A 19,948-nucleotide genomic window follows, 5' to 3' on the forward strand; every position below is an offset into this window, starting at 1 on the left:
GGAAGTTTGCGTGGCGGCAGATTGTCCGCTGCCCTCTCAGGGTCATCATCCAAGAGCCATGCTGGGGCAGAGAGACACAAGCAAGCACACAGAATGCTTAAAGGCTGGCCTGCAAAGCCAGGAGCTGGGCAGCATGGGGACAAGTGTCACGCCTGCTGGGAGGGCCATGTCCCTCTTAACCCTGTTCAGAAACTGCCATCTAGCTTTGCAAAAGCTCTGAGGGTTTGCTGTGAGCCTTTTGTGACAGTGACATGCACCTGGGCTCATAAACACTTGTGTACCACCTATGAATCAGCACTGGTACAGGTAGGTTTCAGTGAATTCTCATTTTTTTTCTAGACAGACAAAAGATCCCTTACAAATCCCTTTTAGGTGTAGTACCAGTATATTTTCCATACTGGATACAGCTACAGATTTCCTATCTTTCTGGAAACAAAGGTGCCACAAGGGTTGTGTATATGGACAGGTAGCGAATAGTGCTGAAAATCCCAGAGAAATGTCATCATAAATATCTGTGGATTTTGGAGCCATGTAAAAATGACAACTGAGATCAGGTTCAGAAAAAAAAAAAAAAAAAGAAAAGAAAAAAAAAAAGAAAAGAAAAGAAACAAAACAAAACAAAAAGTATAAGCCTCTACAAGAAAAAAACCTTGTGCACGTATAAAACCCTTCCTGGGATTGTGATTTTTCCAAAGCACAGTAAGTTGAAAGTTGTTTTTCATTCAACAGCTACAGCTGTGACTCCAGCTGTCCCTCCTGAATGTTATTTGATTCAGGAAGCCTTTCATGCTGAGGACTGACCTTTCAAAGGGATTCATATTGTGTGTTACTCCTTTCTGTGCTTCATTATGTATATGCTTATGAGGGTGGTGGCCAGGTGATAAATTGCTAGCAAGTGATAAATTGCTAGATAACAGACTCATTAGTTGGAAGGGTTGCAAGTAAAGTAGAGAAGAAAGAACTGTGAAGATCAAGGGCTGTTGGTGGAAGCTGAGGAGAGGTCCTGTGGAACAGGATTAAAATGAGTGAGTCTCAACCTGACTGTACTGGTGGATGTTACTTGTAGTTTCATGCTGCTTTTTGGAAAGGGTGGCTGGACATTCCCACTATGACTGGAAGGTTTTCTTCTTTAGCTCTTTGCAGATATGAACTTTTGTGCTTAGGAGTGTAAATAGACTGCTCAGCCTGTGTGTACCTCTGTAAATCTGTGCTATTATAATCTTCAAATGAATAGCAATGGTGTCTGCTATGTGGAAATTAAAAAGTCTTCTCCTTGGGGAAGCAAGGGATGGATGTGTATTTGGTTGATGCTGACTCCAGCATGGCTTGAGATAGTGTTGGACATGTAAGGCCATACAGTACAGCAATGCCAGCATCCACCTAAGGAAGTCTCTCCTCCTTGTTGAAGAAATCCTTAATTTTAATAAGACTGATTGTCCTTTCCCGCACAAGATAAAAGCATCGCACTTGTTTGTTACCTGTGAACGCTGGTAAAATACCTGTAGATAAATGTTGCAGTTTCTGGCACTATCTTTTGGAGTTCTTGAGACAGCAAATGCTTTTCAAGGTGTGCATGGCTGGTGGAAGCCACCCCTCTGCCTTAGCTGGCAGAAGCTCATATTTAGTGCCTAACAAAACTTAGTTCTTGAAAACTGTCTCCTGAGAGAAACACTTTTAATTTCCTGAGCTTTCCTGAAATGAGTAGGTGCAAATAAGTCAATTTAATCACTTAATGTAACAGTCTTCCCATGTAGGCAGTTGAGGATTTTTCTTGTCTAAAACTGTTTCTGACAGAACTAGGATTTCTGGTCAATCAGGGCTGGCAATCAGTATGAAATTATCTCTGTTTTTCCTGGTATTGGAGTGAGATTGGTCTCTTGCCATCGTTTTTTGGCAGCACAAGCCACATGTGCAAAAGAGACAATACTGGAGTCAGACAGAGGCTTATGGATCCCCTGTGGCTGTCTCCACACCTATGAAAAGAAAATGCGTGATATTAGCAGTGACGCACCAACTTTGGGAACTGTTCCAGGAGTTGTCCCTGAAGTATCCAAGGAAGATAAGAGTTAAGTATATGCTCCTGGAAAAAGAAGGGCAAACACACGAAGCATGTTAAGCCCAGGCAGCCAATCTGCAAGGATGCTGTGCACAGTGTAAGCCTAGGAGGAACCACAACAGATATGTTGGGGCTTTCACAGTTTTGTCTGCAGTGGGAGATTAATCCAAACTTCTATATTATGCCTACAAGACAAGGCTGGGAGAAGGTAATCTTCTAACTCTTTTTGCAGAGGTTCCCATCTGCAGTGACTGTAGCCTGGAAGAGTTTGTGCCATCTGCAATGGACTATCATAAACAGTTTTCTCTGTCTAAGGGTGTTTTATGTTGCTATTGAAGTGCTGGTGCTTGACAGCAAATACTTTTATTTATAGTCAGTGCATCAATGGCTCACCTGAGGAAGCAATGCTTGCTCTCAAGACAGTGATTTTGAAGGCCCACCACTGCAAAGCTTTCCATTCACGCAGGTATATGTAGTGACACTAGTGTTTCATGCCCAAAGTTATTTTAGTGCTGCAGACAGCTGTTTTTCAAATTCTTGGGGCCTGGAGAAGCATGGCGAGCAGTTAGCAATATATCAATGTAGATTAAAAAATACTTCTGAATATCTATGCTTAGCAAACACTAGTGTTTGTAGGATGAGAGGGAAGCAGCCCTGAGTACATGTAACAGCCAACTTTCCAGTCTCTTGTAACACTTTGTAAAGGGTCACAAATACTAATTTTCATTACTATTTTCTAGTTACATACAGAGACATCTTAAATCCCTTCAAAGACCTTTAAGTGAGATGCAGTTTGAAGAGAGTGTGGGTTTTTTTGTTTGGTTGGTTTTTTTCCCAATTGAGCAATGGTGAGAATTGAAAGGGGAGAATCCAATAAAATTACAGGCCTTTTGGGTTATCCAAGATAATCTTCATCTGAAAATTAGAAGCAGGAACATCAGGTTAAGAATGGGGTGCGAACAATTGCTTTGATGATGAAAGGGCAGGAAGTGGTTTCCAGTCTTTAAAAACTACACTGTGGATTCCCACTCTACGTCAGGATACTTATGGCAACACAGTCTGTGCCATAGAGGTGGGAAGAACAGTCGGTAGGAGGAATAGGAATAAATTACCAGTAGCAGAAGAGGTGGGTACTTGGTGTAGATTGTGTTACCTATGCCAGGTAACATCTCCTTGTATATCTAACTTTTGATGAAAATAACATTTTAAGAACTTCCTGCTCTCTTCTCATTCACAGTGTACTATTTACATCCACACACCCTGCTCCTCCCCTTCCTTCCCACCTTGGTTAGACTACATAGATGTTTAGGAAGCCACTGGGGAACTATACTAGTGAATTAGTCAGAAGCCTTTAAAAATCCTTGCCAAAAAGCATAGACCATCCCTGTTCCTGAGCTAGTGGCCTCCACCTATGTTTGCAAGGTACAATTACTTCAAGTCCAAAGTCTCTGTGTGGAGCTTGCACATCCTTTCTCAGCCTGGATCTAACTTGGGGTGCCAGCACGTGGTGTAGATGTGCTGGTCACAGATTTGTCTATACAAATCCTGACTGGCTTTGTAAGATCAGGCCCATCTTTTATTAAAGACACCTAAAATTATCCCGCTTTCCTGTGTTAAAGTGTTCTCCTGACAGCAGCTCTTTGTAGAACACCTTTTCCTTAAAACTTCGGTAAGTAGTAGGGACATACATAAATATGTTTGTAACCCTGGGACTGGCAGCCTTGTGGATGCTATGCACATAATCCAAGCCTGTCACTGGGAGTTATGAGTATACCATGAAAAAAAGCAGATTCACAGTAGTAGGCAGTGATCTGTTAATCTGTACAAGGTGAGATTGCTTCTGCCCCACCTTATCCCCGTTTAAGGTTTGTCAAAGTAAAAGATAGTTATACTTTTGCTGTTTTCATCAGCAATTTGGCTGCATGGGTTTCAGCTGGCTTAATAGAAAAATCTTGTTGATTTTGAACTTGTGCTTTGAGTAGTTGTCACCATTTCTTAAATTACTAAATCTATAAAAAACTAGATACCATTAAAATACAGTATCTACAGAGAAAAGCTCCAGTATGAAGTTTGCTGAGGCTATTTCAAATAAAACCAGTTATTGCAATAACTGTTGATCCAAAACACTTCACATGTGGGAAAGTTTAGCTGAAGAAAGAACAGTTCATACATATAAAGATAGACATCTATAAAAATAGGCATATAACTTGACCATTTAAACTCCTAATCATGAGTTTAAATAGTGAGGTCTAGCTCACTTCCTTTTCCCAGTATTTCATCTGCAGATTTATGGGTATAAACTCTAGGAGAGAGAGATCCAGTTTATGTGTTCTGTCCTGCTCCATCTGGCCTTTTAAGAAGGCTCCCACCAAGGTGGTTATATCTCGGGATGGCACATCATCGTATGGTGGTGATAGTTTGTTTCCTTTTAAGGTCATAGAAAATATGGTGGTTCAGTGTTTCAGAGGAGCCAATTAAAAGCATGCTCTTGGCAGGATATGGCTAGCTTTTTCAGCATATTAATAGCTTATCAAGGCTGGAACTCGCTAGATAAGCTCTCTTACAGTATATGCCTATATCATGCCTCTGAGGCTTTTAAATGCACTGTAACTTAATGCTGGATATCAATAGTATAGTAGTTTCTACACTTGGAATTTAAATGCTGTAAGATTTGGCTTTTTACTGTGTTCACTAGAAAGTTATGAAGAATTATGTGCCAGAATACATATATTTTGTTTTTTCTTCAAGTTTAGGCCTTATTTTAAGTATTCTATATTGGCTTCATGCTGAGGTCAATGTGCACACAATTCAGGGCATGGGGAACCACATCCTGCCATGTGGCAGCCCCCAATATATTTGATGCCCCGGGATGAGAACTGGAGTGGATGTGTGGGGGCCTCACCTTGTGCAAAAACTGGCTCACATGTAGATGAGCAACTATTGCTCTCCAGGGCTGTTTTGGCTTGTGATGAAATCCCAACCTGAGTGGTGTGTCCAGGAATAGGATGTTTGAATTGCTTCCGTGGCAGGATAGAGATAAGGGAATGGGAACTGCTGGGTGGCTGCTGCTGGTGGTGATGTACTCTGTTGTAACATCATCTAAGTAAAGGATTTCCAAACCTGTGTGTCCAATATAAGGGCATGTTAAAGGATCTTGGGATACAAGGTACACATTTGCCACAGCCGTGCTAAAATCCTCCAAGCCAGAGCCCACTTGGTGCAGTTTGCATATTTCATACCTTTCTGGTTTTAGTTTAGATTATTATCTGCTTCCAGCTGAGTCACATGAGTGTAAACAGATCAGTTTGTCTCTGAGGAAATGATTCCAAAAAATTGGGAGAGTCAGTTCAGTCCAAATACCATCTGCAGAAACGAAGATTTAAAAACTCACATAAGGCTGACCAATCTTATGCTGCTCCTGTTTCCTCTCTCATGTTTTTCTTGGGTAAGTGTATAATTTTCTGGCACAAAGTCTAATTTGTTGAATGGATGCTGACATTGCAGCAATGTTTCTCAGCACATCCCAATTTCAAAAGCAAAAATGGCCTGTTTCAAAGTAATCACATATTCATGAGCTTGTGTCACCAAAATCAATGTGGAGACCTAAACTTTAAGAAAAACTAGTTATAATTTGTGTCCTTGAGAACTTTTCCCTCAGACCTTTTCTTATTAATGTTGCTGCCATAGACTTGCAGCCAAAGCAAAACTGGCTACAACTGCCACAAGAGTCAACTCTCCATCAGGCCAGCTCCACAGCAGTTCACAGAAGCATTGCCATTCTTCATATTTCCTGCAGTTCAGTCAAGTGGCTGCCTGGTCACAGCAATTTAGGTGCCCAGCAGATGACAGCTCCATACAGAGGCAGTGCTGGAAATTGTCAGCACTTGGAATAGGGATAAGGAGCAAGTCTGGGATTAGGAAGGTGCTAGAAGTGCTGATGAAGCACTGATTTCTGTGCTTTTCAGATTTGTCTTTCAGGCTCATACTACTTGTGGGGAAGAGCAGGTGACTCTTCTGGCCCATACTGGGAAAGGCACAGGAAGAGTACAGTATCAACAGTCACAATACACAGAGGTGTTCAGGCATCCTCTGATTACTGTGGTGAAGCTCACTGAAACAAATTTACAGACTGCAGGTGTACACCTGCTCAACATTCAGCCCTTGCCTTCAGGCAATAGGATCACAGTCCTCAGGATGACTGCCATGATCTACTTATCCTTGAGTAAATAGTTGTTAATTCCTACTCTGGAAAATGTATGACTAACATTACTGGGATACCTAATTACTACTGGGAACAGTCAAAATTATCTTCTACCACTTTGTTTTGTATCCCCCCATTTCTCTGCTTCATTTAAAATTTCCTCTCCCTACATTTTAGGGCTTCTTCTAGGCATCTTGTCTCCTCAGCATGCCAATGTATCTACTTTGTTCAGCCATTAGTGACAGGGCATCATTAATTTCTCTCATCCTACAGCACTGCCTTTTACAAAAATGCCGTACTTCCTGGTCTTTCCCAAAGAAGACTGCAGCCTGCTGTGTTTGTCTGTGGTTAGCTTAAAGCACTCTGAAACAGTGGGATCTGAGTGCCTTTTTGTTATTATTATCTTTTTTTTTAATCTGGACACTTAGTGCAGTGAGACTTATGTACAAGTTGGGATATTAGTGAGGCATATCTTAACTTCTTGACTGGAAATTGATTGCCTTGCTTAATGCCTTCCATAATATGACTCAAACCCAGTGAGCTCACATACTGCCTTTGGGTTGATCCAGACTATAAAAAGGCAATTAAGATGGAAAGTAGTCCAGAATGTTCTCTTGTTAAGATGGCTGCTTGTATTTGAAATTTAAAATATGATGGCTGTCATTTAAAATGTGATCTTTACCTTTTGTGCCTCTAATTCTGAACTCCATCCTGCTGCAATGGGAAGAGAAGGGGGAGCAAGAAAGCAACATCTGTGGGAGAGTCTCCATGGGGGTGAATTGGGGAGTATGATTCCTAAATCATGACATCTGCAGTCAAAGCTGAGAAACTCCCTGTGTAGAAGATGGCTGGTTTTCAGAAGTCACTTTCTGAGCTTTTGACCCATTTAGAAGCATCAGACAGCGGGTGCTTTCAGTATCCAAATCACGTGAATGGTATTTTTGAGCAGTCTGCTTGCTGATGAGTTGCTGCATCACAAAGCTGCCTAACTGGAGCAGCGTCTTGCAGCAAGGCTTTCAAATGGGTGTCATTGTGACCCAAGCTGTGGGGGCAGCAGCAGCAGGGACTGGAGGAATTTTGCATGTTTTTCAGTCTTAAGTCCAGATTCTGACTAACCCTTGCATGGGTGCTCGTATCCAAGGATGAGCTGTTCTCAGTCCCAGCTGGGTACACTGCATATCTTCTTTCCAGCCTTGTGGGCTGAGGGAGGGAATACTGGGAACTGAGTGTGCCTGGGATTAGAGTTTGGCCCTTAAATGGGCTTTATCAAACTGTGGGACAGCAGTAGCGTTGCCAAGTAGACGAGTTAATGAAGGGTCATCACACTACACACCTCCTCCATTTCAAAGCAGAGGAAGGCATTTGTGTTGGCAATTCCATTCTCCTGACCGAAACAGAAAATGATATGGCAACCTTCCCTTTTTTTGGTTCCTTTCAGGTGCTCGCACATTATGTGTGAAAGATATATTTAGGAAAACTTGCTACACTATTTATAGATTTATTTTCTTTAATCCATGCAGTTATGGGCATATTGAATTTGAGGATTGATGCTGGTGTTTCTGTAGTTTTGGGTTTTCTATCTGATGTGGTTTTGAAAAGTGCCAGCAAATTCTTACAGAAACTTTTTTTTCCAACTCTGGCTCATGGATATTCTCCAGGCAGAGCAGCAAAACTTGTCCTGAACTTTCTCCTCCTGATTTCTGTTAAGACTGGTTGACCCTTCTTGGTTTACCTTGCATTTGAGCTACGGCGTTGGAAGAAGTCCATTCTGTATACACGTAATCAAGGCCTTTCACCCAACTTCCCCATGGGGTGTTCCAGCAGGGATTAACTGTGGCCACTTCAGACACAACCCACATGTGGCAGCTGTGGGTAGTGAACACTGTGTTAAACATCTCCTACAGAGAGGACCATGAGACAGACTGCAGTCTCATTAAGTCCCTTGTACTCTCCCATTCTTATTTTGTTCATTTAAATTCCCCTGAAGAGGGAGTGTCAGCTTTCCAGAAGAGAAGAAACACTGACTTCTTACTGAGCAACAGCTGAAAGCGATCATTTTTAAACTTATGATTTCTTTTGACATTGAATGCTTACACTGGAAGACACATTTTTCACTACAAACTATTTCTATTTTGCTTTGTAGAGCAAAAGAAATGATTAAAGCAAAAGTTATTCCCAGTTTACAATCACTTCTTCAAGATGGTAATAATAATTGACCTTAGGTTAATCTCTATATAAATTATATTTGAAATTGTGTAAGTTGCAAAGAAGCACAGCCGGACAGTCCCCAACACATATTTTCCAAGAGAAAGTTACATCAGATTTCACTAAGACATGGAATGAAACTTGTTTTGGTTCTTAAATGCTGGTGCCCTAAACAGAAATCAAGCACTTGTGTCCCACATGTTACAAATATGATGCTTTGCTAGTCATTAACAAGAAAAGTATTATGCTTAATCTGAGGCTTTTGTAAAGTCTTTTTTTTGGCAATTACGCTAGGGAAGGGAGCAGCTGAAATAATAATAAAACTTTGTACTTGCAGGGAACTTTCATCTGGGAATATCAAAATAATTTATAAGCCTAGCTAAGTCTACCTTGATCTTTTCCTAGGATACTGCCTTCCTGGGGCAATTGGTAAGCCAGTAATTTTGCCCTGGTTTAGCAGAAGGGAGAACTGGGGCACAGAAAGGGTAAACAACCCATTACTGCAGCAGATCACAGAGGTCTAGCCAAGAACCATGCACAGAGAGATGGGGTTACACGATGGGTTTGGGTTACTTTTCGGTTTCTTATGGTAGGGAGGTTCTCACTGCCATGAGCCTTTCCCCCATCACTGTGGAGTATCCAAGTCCTAAGGATCTACCTCTGGGTACTGGAAGCTGCTTTACTCTCCCTTAATTTCATTGATTCTCCAAGAGTCACTCGCTAGGTTCCCTGGAGATGCCCAAGCCCCTCTCTTCCTCATGCCAGGAGATTGGGCTCTGCAGCAGGCACTGCCCACTCCCCAGCAAGGAGCCCAGCTGGGACATGGAGCACCTGCATGAGGGATTCCCAGACACCCATTTACAGGGGTGGCGAAGATGCACCTGCTGAAAGCGTGATGCATCTTGTGGTCTCTAGTAAGCATCCTGAGGTACCTGGAGAACAGCAATCCTTCAGCTGTAAGTAATGAAGGCCCAACTCCTGATGCTAAATCCCTAGGTGAGGAGAAAGGGTGAAATCTCCTGACCAGCTGAATGTGGGACCACTCTAGGGAGTCTGACAGTCACTTAAGAGAAACGTCTTCAAGGATAGAGGATGGCTCTGATCTGTGAGATCTTCATGTGTCTCTCAAAACAAGCTGACCCCTTGTTCCAAACGGCTCCTTTCTGTCTGGAGCTGCAAACACATCATCTTTAACAAGAATATATTTTCACAGGCCATAAATCAAAACACTATTCTTTGCTGAGGGAGAAATACCCCATATTTCATGTCAGAGAGGTTCTAAAAGTACAAGAGTTCTCCCTGAGCTAACCCTGGGTCTCTGTGGATGGTCTGGGCTGGACATGAAGCAGAGGCCACGTTGTCTGCTCTGGACAGAGGAATTTTCTTGTTGTGCTAATTTCTGCTGCCCATGCGAAGTCTAACTGTGGAAACACCAATTGGGAAAAATAAATCTATAGGTTTATAATTACCTTTAGGCAGTTGTCAATGCATAGTCTTAAGGACACTTGCAAGAAAACTATAAACTTTATTTGTTCAGTTATACGTTGGGCAGAAGGTGTTTTAAGGAATAAATCAAGGGGTGAAAAGAAGAACTCTGCTTTGTAGCTCATTGTCAGTCTCACACAAGGATTATGAATTTTTTGACAGAAGTTCCAACAGTATTTTAAAAAGCACTTCTTTCCTTTCTGGGATGCAGAATACAGGTCTTTAATTGTAGGAATATTAGAGATTTTCCATCCCACGCTGTTCATTTTGTTTCAATATCTCCCCTCTCCTTGAGTGCTGCCTTCTTGCTACCATTTATAGCTGAGATTTTTGGGCAGGAGGCACGGTCTAGAAACTGAAGTGTCAGCAAGCTCTGGAAACCTGGCAGAGTGTGGGAACTGGTGGGACACCAGTACTTTTGCAGGATAAATGAGCTGCTCAGTTAGGTAAGAAGGAACCTGAAATTCTTAAAAAATAAGCATTTGCTTTTAAAAATCTGGATTTAGACCACACTCCCCAGTTATATGAGATCTTAAAACAGAAAAGAGCTTTTGTTTTCCTGGAAGGTATCATGCTGCTGATTCAGAACTGAAACACCACTACTCCACCAAAGAAAAGGCAAATCAGGTATCTGCACGGCTTGTAGTCAGGAAAAATCAGGATAGTATTTATTTTTTTTTTTAGTATTATCTTTGTTTTTCCAGTGATTCTGTTCAATTAACATGACTAGATGTACAGATCCCAATGTCATTATTGGATTCCAAAAAAAATAAAAATAGCAGGTGCTGAGCAGACTTGCAGATCTTCCAGCAATTTTATTCATTAATGAACTCCAACTTCAAATGCACCCAAAGCAAACACATGTACAGAAGGCTTAAATTCAGATGTGTTGAAGGAATTCCAGTTCAGGACATTTTATTAACCTCCACATAACCGATTGTGCTTTAGCTCTGCACATGTTTTGATTTGTCACTGTTCAAAAAAATCAACAGCGTATGCAGATCAGATGCTGGGTTGAAATACTTTGTGAAAGTGAATGATCAAAAGCAGGTCAGATGCCTCATTCTATCTTGCTCAAACATGTTAAAAAACAGAATAATTCATAGCATTTGGTTAACTTTATTAATGCTTTTTCTCTTTTCTTTTACAGAGATTTTAGGAAAAAAAGAAGATCATAATCTGTGAATTCCACGAGACAAATATATACATACACAAATTAATTGCTAATTATGATGTGCATAAAAAAGTGACAAACCAGTATATTGAAAAAGGTAATTTCATGGGTTGTTGCTTGAAGAGCATTTATTAAGGTATGAAACTGAGACATTTGGTTAAGTTAGAAGGAAAATTCTCAAGCAAAATGAATAATACAGAGTCTTACCTTGTGGTAGCTGAGACAGGGTTTTGGTGTGAAGGTCCACGGGAACTGGGAATTTGTGTATTAAAAGTATCATTATAGCCTGGTTTTTCTTCAGCAGTTGATTGAGGCCATGAAGGACAGAAAAGTGATCTTTGAGCTTTTTCCTAATTTCATTCTCTTAATGAGAATTCAGCCAATTTGCAAATAATTTTGCTGCTGTTGATTACAAATTTGCAAGATTTTTTCAGTATGTGTGGAAAAGTACCTTCAACATGTACCTTTAATGGTCTTAGGAAGAAGTTAATTAAAACCACATACTTTATAATGAACAACATCACTTTAAATCAGAAAACTTTCATATGTCTTTGATTCTTTTACCATTACCTGTTTTCCTTGAAATCTGCTATAATTTATGGGAAATCACTATTCCTTTGTAGAATGACATGGAACTGGAATTTTATAATCTTTCTAAGTACTATTAAAATGATTTCCCACAATTGTTGTTTCCTTTAGGATCATTAAATATCCTTATTATCATTGTGTGTCATATACAGACCAATTGTCTGTGATAACTTGATTGGCAATCAATGCCTTTTATGAGAATTATTTGTTTAGTTGTAGTCCCACATTTTGCATGATGATACATCTTGCCCATATTTTTGACCAATGTGTATGTCTGTTTATATGCATATGTGTGGCACTGATTTTTAGTTTGATGATTGCTGAATGTGTGGTAAGACTAATTACTTTCACTGTTTCTTTTGACTCAAATCTTTAAAGAATTTATTGTACTTCAAAGTGACTAACAAATGGTTTCTGTTTAGAATGAAGTATTGAGCTAACTTTTTCTTTTCCCCCCTTCTTTCTCTTCCCTGTCTCTCCTCCTCCAACCTGCCTGTCTAATACCTGAGCCATTTAACTGTGTGATTAATGTAAAATAAAGATCACCCAGGATTTCACTGTCTGTAAGATGAATGATACTCTCCAAACATAATATAGTTGGAGACTTGCTCTTCACATGTGGTGGTTTTTTGGTGATTTTTTTTTTTTCCTTCCTCTGAGTGCACTGTCTGATCTATACATGAGGGACTAATGAAACTAACACTGTTCCCTGCAAGGTTCTAGTTTGATGATAATTTTATTTTTAGGGCATTGTTATTGATATTGGCTAGCATTACTCATACCCTTTAATCAAAAGGAAGAAGTGATAAAGACATCTTTACGATAAGCCCTTATGTGATAAGTATGAGAAATATGGAAAAAGATTAAAGACCTTGTATCTTGGCCTCAGAGAAAAGAGTCTTTGTCCTGTTAAAAATAAAGTTGACCAGATGTGCTCATTTAGGCATGGCAGCTCTCATTTTCTCATCAAACACATCACTGGTTAGACTTTTAAAATCAAAGCCTTAATTTTTCCTTTTGAATTGGTGTTCCTATAATGCTTTCTACACTGCTGTGTGACCGAGTTATGGAAGGAACTTCAGTTTGTACCTTTTTTCCTGCAGGTGTATAGCCAAAAGAAGCTGGCAACTAAATGTGTCCTACAATTCCTTACTGAATCAGGGCATCAAGTGATGAGGTTTTTCCCTTGCTGACCTGTTCCTGTGCATGAACATCTTTGTAGTTGCACTGAAGTGAGGCAGGTTGGAAAAAAAAGAGAAACAACAAACAGCTGTAAGTGCACACATCCTATCACTAAACCTGTAAAATCACTCAGCCTCTACATCTATTGCTCTGAAAGTGCCTAAGGAGTTAAAAAACCAAAAGTATAAAAATTAAAGGAAAAAACAAGTGAAATACCAACCAGGCCACCTGCCCCTGCAGCACTCACCCACCGGGCTGCATATGCTTGACACTGTTTGAGGATGAGGTTTCTCAGAAGCAACAGCATCTGGCAGGGAGGATTCTTCATTTACACATTCAAGGTTTGTGCGGTTAACCGAGCTCTTCTACTTCAGGGTCAGACACAGCTTGTGGGAACATTTTCTCATTAGGTTTTACATTTTAGAGGAGATTGAACATATTGGCCTGCAGGACTGCTGAGAGGTTAAAAGACTGGGATTTTAATGGGACTATTTGCATACAACTGTGCGCTCTGGAATGAAGACTTATTTTTCATTCACCCAGGCAGCTGATTGTAGGTCCCTACTCTAAGTACAGAGAAGAAAAGGGAAAGCTCTAAGGACATCAGGACAGCAAGAAGCATCTGGGCATATCCAAAAAGAAGAATTTTGGTTATGTACTAGGCACTTATTCTGTCACTTTGACTATTATGTTGACACTCAGTGATTTCCTAACCTCTTCTACATTTCTGAAGCAGAACCACAAGCCTAAGAGAATATATGCCATTAAGTTTTTTTCCCGTTTTTTTTTAAAATGCAAATATTGTCTGCTTTTGAATGCTCTTTAGGGGAAGTAAGTCTATCTTTCAAATCACTCTTTCCATAGGGTACAACTGTTCTTTCATGTCTATCAGGAGCCATTACTGGCTTTTGCTGGAAGAGTGTAATGAAAGAGCTGTTTAGGTTTTACAAGATCTTAAAAAATAATTTTATTACTGTCAAGTGGAACCACTTTTAATGTTTTTGTATCCTAGATGGGAGTAATCAGTGTTGACAGAAAGCTTAAAGGGGTGGAGAAAATAGTAAATAGTCTTTTAAACTGGAAGATTATATGTGTATCCAAGCACTTAACGGCTCTGATAGATAGCTTATCTTCAAATCAGTAGGCACAGCCACATGGCTGCACCATCTTACTGATGAAAATCCTGTCCAATTTTTTACCATTCTGCCCTAAGATTATGGAGGGGAGAGACAGGGAGAAGGTTTTGTGAATCCTTCAGCAGTATTTCACACCCTTCATTCCCAAACGATGGTAGGAAAACTGGTGATGGCCTGTGGTACTGCAGGCCATGCTCATTTCTGTGAATCAGCATTGGAAGGGCTCCAATGGTGTACTTTAGGTCCCTTCCCATCCCTCTGATTGTCACAGAGCCACAGTCTTTTCCTTTCACTGGGCCTTGCTGTGCAAAATGCATCCTTTGTTGCATGTCAGATTGCTTGGTGGGCTGCTGCAGTCCCAGGCTTGCAAAGCCTGTGTGATGGCTTGCAAAGGAAAAAGGGCATGTAGAACTCATCACACACCTACATCCAGAAAATGGCGTGACTTCTTCAGACCCTTGTATGGTTAGGAAGAGGGATCAGTAAAGATGAATGGTATCTTTGGTGGTCATTCAAGTACAGCAGAAAATTCCTAGGGGGCAGATGAAGTTTGTCTGGCCTCTGCTGCCTAATGACCCCTTTTCTGGAGAGTGTCATGCTGAATTTGTAGTTGTGTCTCTTTGTTTAAACATTGACTTTCAATTTATTACTTAAGGGACCCAGCCTTAAATTAGAGATGGGTCATTATTTGCCTTTCCTAATGGTAAACTGAACTGTGCACACAAACATATCAGAAACAGCTGAGGGTAAAATGCTTTCTAGTCTGGCAGCCCAGCACTTTATGCTGGTGTCACTTTGATTAACATAAACTGTCAGTGGCCATGGCAGTTAGAGAGAAGTTTGTCTTTATTACCTGGAAACTCAGCAAGACAGTTTTTATTTGCTTTGGTAGAGCAGTAGGGATGGAAAACAGATAGTCTGTGATGCTTCATGTTGGGTGCTGTGTGAGCACAAACCAGAAAGTCTGATTTCATTTCCTGGTGCTTGGAGTAGAGGGCTCTGGCCTCCTTGGACACAGACCATTTTCAGGCAGGCAGTGAACATCTTCCACAAATGTTCAGGCAGGGTTCCTAAGAGCCTGTGCTGACTCAAGTGAAAACAAGTAAATAAGACAGGGCCCTCTGGAGACACAGCCATATTGTTTCCACTTCTTAGGCTTCCTTAATACAAGGGATATCGATAGGCAATAAAATAAACCTATCCAGTATTTTTTTTCCTCTTGTAGGATCTGTATCTCATTAATTTTCGTTGGCTTGAGAATATATCCCTTAATACATGGATTAACCCCACAAAAGTATGATCATCATGGTTTACAAGCTAAGCAGTGTTCCCCAGGTAATCCTTTGCTTTTTTTCTCCATCACTTGCTGAAATGGAGTTACATGTAACTAAAAGGGAGCCATGTGGGAATAAAACCGTCCAAACAGTGAAACATGCTGCCATTAGGAGCATAGAGGTTGGGCTGAAGGACCTAAAACCCCCTCATTTACTGTAGATAACAGACAGCTTATATTGCTGTATGCATTTAACCTTTTTCAGCAGAGTTATGAATTTTCTGGCTGATACACAATTTCTGTTGTTGCACAAAGGATTGTGATAGAAAATCAAGACTAAGCCAAGCTGGTGGAGTTTCATTCACGGCTGGGATATTTCTTCAGATGTGTATCTCTCCTCCAAAATTGATGCTTTATGCTTCTCTAAGTCACAACTACCACTTCTGCCCCCACCTTCCAGCCCCCACATTTAAATGTGAGAGTGACACCATTCTACAGTCAGAAATGTTTGCAGGTTGGAGTTTTCTTTGGCCTCCTTATATTTACTTGTTTGTTTCCTTATAGTGTCATGGTTCTGCTTGGAAATATGTTTGGCTACACGGGAAGAGTATCCATTGCAATTTATGCTTCCTGACCTTTTGTGAAGCTAAAATAAATTGCTTTTTGGAAAGACACCAGAGGCTCTCCTCTCTGTTCCCTTCAAAGAAATCCGACCTTACAGTTGTTTCTTGTGGAGACAGTAGAATCTTCTTTGAGCCAGAGAAAAGGAAGCAGGAAAGGGTAAAATTTTCCTGTGCTGACTTTTTTTCTTTTTATAATTCAGATATTCCATGATGGACACAGGGCTTTTCAAACTTTTTCTCTTATTGACAGGGCTGCTTTGCCTGTCATGCCTTATGCACTTTACTCCTTGTTGCTCTAACTGAGTACCTGGCACCCCCCCAGCTTCTGTACCTGTGCACAATCTCCTGGAGCCCCGATGTGGCTGCTGCTGTTCCCTCTAATGCATAGCCAGAAAGGATGAGAAGCCATGCACAGATTGGACAGAGCTAATGAAGTAAGTGTCTGCAAGCCCCTCATACAGCCTTGCACAAATTCTTGGAGATATTCTCCCAGCTGCAGGGTTCATGGGCTGGGAGTCAAGCTGCAAGTGCTTTACAGGTATTGCATAGGAAACAGAGGAAATAAATTCTGCCAGCTGATGAGGGGTCATCACTCTGGCGCTTTTATGGTCTTGGTGATCACAGAGAGGAAAAAACTCTATCAGCCTGCAGCCTATGCTGCTCAAGGGAATTGCTGGAGCCTGGAGGTTCAGGCACTGTCAGTGCAGGCCTAGAAGTCACAGAAAAGCTCTGATGTCTTCCCTGGGCATCTGATCTCAGCTCCAGATTTTCCCAGGGAGTGCTCAACCCTATCCAGGGAAAAAAGCTGACTTACACATGTAACCGTTTGCTTTTTCAGACTAAGCATGTGTGTTTGGAAGAAAATGACAGGCTGAGAAGAGAATTGACCATGAAGTTCTCAATCTTAACCATGTGCTTCTCTTATCAAAGTCCGAGGCTCAAGGTTGTATTTTTAAATTACCCTCTAAAGTGACGAAGTAATGATCCGTCCTGCACATTGTTAGGGAAAACAATGCTACTGGAGGAGATCAGGAAAAGTTCCTTTCTGACAATTTTTTTTTAACAATGTGATACAATTTATCTGAAATTTGGGGAACGGTTAGGGGCAAAGGGAGAAACAACCCTCCCTTTGGTTAACCTTGCTCGGGAAATGTGAATCACTGAACTAAATAAAGTTTGTAAAAGATGCTCTGAAAATACTATGCTACGCCCTATAATTCAGCCAAGGAGGCGGGAAAAGTAAACATCAAAAGTCCCTGCTTTTTTTATATTACTTCCTGGCACATTTCTCTTCCCCCACTTCTCCCTCCCCCCTCCCCATCCTCTTTCTGGTTTTGTTTTGTTCCATCTCTTTCCTACCCCCCTGCCCCCACCTCCCCCGCTTCTCTTTTTTAAAAAAATCATTTTCATTTTTGTAAAGCTGGTACCAAAACTTCAACAACAATCTTGTTGTCTACAGATGACAACAATGAGGAATGCCAAAGGAGAAGTGAGTCCTGCAGGGACCGGAGGACAACAAAGACAATTTTCAATATTTTTATTAGGACCTCACGATGTACACATGAAAAATTAAGTTCAGAATATGAACTGCTCTTCAGATGGCGCCGTTTAAGTCTGGAGGATGTTAACATTCCAGCTGCATGACAAAGGTCCCCCACCCCCTGTGTCGATACTCATCCTGCTCAAAGGGGCAATAACATCTAAGGATAAACAGGCTGGGCACCGAATCCTGCTTGAAGGCTACTTTCACAGACTTATCTTAGGATTTCCTAACATCCCCTTGCCAGGGTCAGCTTGCCCTTGAGGGCTAGGCTGTCTAGCTTTACCTCTTTGCAGTGCTCCAGCTGTTTCACCATTTCCACAATGTACGCTTTGGCAAGAGAGGATTATTAGTGGTAGAGGAGAAAAAGCAGCAGGAAAGTACCTGCCCCTAAAGTATGGAAGAGAGGGTTTCCATGCTGTTTTAACAGCCACTCGTGTAGTCAGGTGACATCATGGGGAAAGAATGTAGACTTTGTATGGACAAATCCAACTGTGGCACCCCTGTGCTGGCCTGCATGGATGCTGGGAGCTGGCAGTGGCAAGTGGTGGCAGGGTGGCATTGGGCATTGGGAGGCCCTGGGCTTGTTCCCCCAGTGCTCAGGGCACCTGAGTGTGAAACCCATCCCTTCAGCATCTGGCATTCAGCCTTACCTGTTTAATAGAAGTTTAGCAGGGGTAGCATGTGTGGTTCACTTGAATGATGTTCCTCTGGAGCATGCTTGAATCTGCCCTACTCTCCTAACTGTGAAGAAAGCAGCAAAAGAAACTGAACTGTCTTATTTTCCTGTCCTTTCAAAGAGGCCGCACTGCTGGGGAGACTGCTGCTCTGCCCTCTCCCTGGCCCTGATGGTAGCTCAGAGGGGCTGGGGCCTGGAGGTGCGCAGCCGCCTGGGCTTTGCAGGGAGGGGGCAGCTCTCACTGCCAGGGAGGCACAAAATCAGCAGCTTGCCGTCTGCTTTTCCCTCTCTGTATTGCTGCCTGACGCCTTGCTCCGCCTCGTAAAAACAAACATGCGCAGCCTGACTTCCAGGTGCCTTTACTGGTCAAGCACCCACGGCAGCAGATGCAGCCGGGGGAGGGCTGGGGCCTACGGCGGGAAGGGAAGGGAAGGGAAGGGAAGGGAAGGGAAGGGAAGGGAAGGGAAGGGAAGGGAAGGGAAGGGAAGGGAAGGGAAGGGAAGGGAAGGGGGTTTTCTCCCCAGGCTGCCGAGCTCTGCAGCCACTATTTAGCCTGAGGGCTGGACTAGCAGGCCTGTAGCTGAGGCACTCCCTGTGGAGCACTAATGACCTTTTGGGTCTGTAGCTTCACTGTCCCCAGACCTGGTGCTTTTCCATCTGGTTCCTGCTATCCCCTTAAATCCCTGCTGGCTGTTTAATAGCAGTCAGGGAGTTCCAACGATGCTGAGGTCACTTTGACTCACCAAATGTCACTGTTTCTAAACTGGAACCAGACTGAGTTGAGGGTTGTGTTTCTGCTGGGGGCAGCAATGACAGTGTCCTCTTGACTCTTCACCAGATGTTGATCATGAGCCCACAGCCTGAGCTCAAGGTTTACTTTGTGTGAGGGTCAGTCTCTGCAGTACATTTATGAACACACCCCTGAGTGGACTGCTTTTCTTTAGATGTGGGTTTTATGTCAAAATCCTTACATATTTTGTGGGTTTTTTTGTGTTTTTACATACTCATTGTGTGTACCTGAAGTTGCCTGATGTGCTGTCTTGCCCATCCTTTGAATCACTCTGACTTTATGAGGAATATGTCTGAACACTCAGTAGCCCAGCATGAGCAAAGAAACTTCTATATGTCCTTAAGGTCAGTGAAAGCTGAAAACAGATGACTTCTGACAAGTGCTTGGCTTGCAGATCTGCTGGTAGCACCAAGACTCTGTGGCCAGTTAAGTACTACTGAAACAACCCCCAAGCCTGGCTGTGCTTCACTCTGTGGCTCTGGCTCCATTGTGCTGCCAAAGAGCAGAGCCTTATGCCAGGAGAGCTGCCCCAGAGACTGCTGAGCAGCAGGGCACTGCTCTTGGTCTGTGCAGAGAAGGCTTGAAGCTGCCCTTCAATACAAAGCTTGAGTGCTCTGCTGAAGAAGTGATTATGCTGCCCTTCTAACCCCTCACCCTTTTTTTACTTTTTTCTTCCTCTCTTCCTAGGAAAGTAATGGGGGAAAGTTTGTGAGAGAATAGTGTTTGCTGATCTTGTGCAAAGCATGGTGACAAATGATGGCTGGAGAAGCATGACAAGGCATGTAATCTTGTGCTAATGGAAACCTGTGTGCCAACTGAGTGTTTATTCAGGCTTGTCATTGTCAACAGAGACCCCTTTACTAGTATTGTTTGTAGTAACAAGTGCACCATGAAGGAGAATGTGGCTTTGAATTCTATGTATTTGCCTCTTTGAAAGAAAAAGAAAAAAAGCCATTACCCCATTTTTACATGGAATAAAGGTAATAACCTGTTTCTATGTCTGCATATTTTTGATT

The 19,948-nt window shown here is 41.9% G+C and overlaps 1 long non-coding RNA gene across 4 annotated transcripts; it reads left to right on the forward strand.

The window, feature by feature from the left end:
- Window positions 1-914: 914 nt before the first annotated feature.
- LOC120757088 (uncharacterized) lies at window positions 915-18,504 on the forward strand. 4 transcript variants are annotated; one of them, XR_005702343.1, is made up of 8 exons: window positions 915-1,025; window positions 11,098-11,257; window positions 12,813-12,981; window positions 15,253-15,362; window positions 15,865-16,080; window positions 16,174-16,357; window positions 16,762-16,866; window positions 17,383-18,504. It is a non-coding gene; the product is annotated as an uncharacterized LOC120757088 (long non-coding RNA). The 4 variants fall into 4 exon arrangements; XR_005702348.1 differs by having other exon boundaries at window positions 11,098-11,218; XR_005702345.2 differs by having other exon boundaries at window positions 950-1,049.
- The last annotated feature ends 1,444 nt before the right edge of the window (window positions 18,505-19,948 follow it).

The sequence above is a fragment of the Hirundo rustica genome, chromosome 1, assembly GCF_015227805.2.
Source record: "Hirundo rustica isolate bHirRus1 chromosome 1, bHirRus1.pri.v3, whole genome shotgun sequence".
Classification (NCBI taxonomy): domain Eukaryota; kingdom Metazoa; phylum Chordata; class Aves; order Passeriformes; family Hirundinidae; genus Hirundo; species Hirundo rustica.